Source organism: Petaurus breviceps, unplaced genomic scaffold (genome assembly GCF_028583685.1).
Source record: "Petaurus breviceps papuanus isolate PSGF00001 unplaced genomic scaffold, PetGlider_PUasm1.0 90842, whole genome shotgun sequence".
In the NCBI taxonomy this organism is placed as follows: Eukaryota; Metazoa; Chordata; class Mammalia; order Diprotodontia; family Petauridae; genus Petaurus; species Petaurus breviceps.
In genome coordinates, this window is record NW_027187358.1 from 4,924,487 (window position 1) to 4,926,550 (window position 2,064).

Sequence of the window (2,064 nt, forward strand, 5' to 3'; positions counted from 1 at the left end):
ATAAACAGGTCAACAAGCATTTAGCTAGCATTTACTACATAGCAGGCACCATGTTAAATGCAAAGAAAGGCAAAAAGCAACCCGTGTCCTCAAGAAGCATACATTCAATTAGGGGAGACAGCATGCAAATAATTATGTGCATATTACGTAAAGGAAAGGTAATCTTGGAAGGAAGGGACCAAGAAAAGGCTCCTTTGTCTATGGATATCCTCTTTCTGTCTCATATCTTTTTGTTTCACACAAAAATTCATCTGTCCTGGATACTTTAAACCAGGGCCAAGATGTGGAGGAGGAGGAGGAAGAAGAGGAAGTTGGACTACTTAATGGTCCTGCTGGCTCTGGGTTTCCAAGACGTTAGCATTCTTCATCTTGGAAGCTGTATGGTTTCACTAGTCTCTAGAGCTTTGGCTATGGGGTTCAAATATGACAATAAGTGTGCTAGGGAAAAGCTGTTTATTGCTAGTATTTTATGGAAATTTTAGGCAACGATTTCTTTCCAAGGGAAGGAATCTGGAAATTGGTTTTGCTGCTTCTCTTTATTTATAACCTGGAGTATTATTTCTCACTTGAAGCCGGATCCGTATGCTATCAGTACATGCAGCAATCTATACTATACTGACACTGGAAAGGTGTGAGTGAGGGGTGGGAAGGGGAAACAGGGCAATTTAATGAAGAAGTTGGGATCCGTTTCTAAGCAGTAAATTGCCTCAATCTCTAGGTCCACTTTCCATAATAAATCTAAATTATTTGAGTCTGTTGATCCACTATGCTGGGGGCATCTCCATTGGCAACGGAAAATTAACATAGGTTGGCAGAGGGCCATGAGAAAATTAATATTGTAACAGGGCCACCGGAAGATTAATATTACAACAGGACCACAGGAAGATTAATCTGCATTGTAATGGCTCCTGGGAAATGAACATGCCTGTAATAGGGCCACAGGAAAGTTATCACGATTATTGGGTCATGGAATACTTAACATGCCATGGACATGCATTAGGAAGGGGCCACAGGTGAATTAATGGATCTTTAATGATACCATGGGAAATCAACATGCATTGTAGCAAGGCCACAGGAAATCAACATGCACCGTAACTGAGCCTTTCTTCATTGGAGCATGGCTGGGAAATTCACATTCATTATAATAGATCCAATGGAAAATAAGTATGCATTTGGAGCCCACGTGTTGATTGAGGACAGATGGACTGAGTTCAGTTTTACAGGCTTATCAGTAATGAATACTCTCACATGGTTCATTTCTTATCCCCACCTTAACAAATGGCTTCTGACCTTTGAAAACCTCTAAATTTAGGTATCTCCAGCTGTCCTGCTAATAGCCAAGGCAACCATGAAATGTTTGGAACATAAACATGGGTCACAAAATGGCTAAGGATATCAAGGGAGCTCTGACCCAAACAAACTCACAACATCAATAGGGAAGCATGGGTATAGTTGTAGCTTCTTTCATAAAGACTATGTATGCGTTTTCTCTTTGCCTTGGTCTTCCTCCACTCTGGATTTCCCTGGAAGTCTCAAGCCACTCTCACTTTGCTTCCTTCTGCTCAGTCTGTCCACCGTGCCTGTTTAAATGGAGAGTCCAATCAGGTTGCTGATTCTCCTGAGAATCCCATTGTAGCTCAGAAACCCAGCAGTTAATGCCCACCAGCCCTAAACACGTGGATTACCTTCTTTCCAGCAATTTCTGCTCTCCTTCAATGCACTATGTAGGCAGCTATGTGGCATAATCTACATAGCACTGGACTTGGAGTCAGGAGGACCTAAATTCAAATTCTACTATGCTTACTGTGTCACTCTACACAAGTCATTTAATCTTTCTCAGTCTCACTTTCTTCATCTATAAAATTGTAGCATCTACTGTTTGGCTCAGTTCTAGTGCCTTTCCTCTGTCAATTATTTTTTAAATTTATCTTGTATATGGCTTGTTTGTACTTTTTTTTTTTTTTTGCTGTCTTTCCCATTGGATAGAGAGCTCCTTGAGGGCAGGGATTGTCCTTTGTCCCTTTTTGTATCCCTAGCACTTAGCACTGTGCCTGGAACATAGTA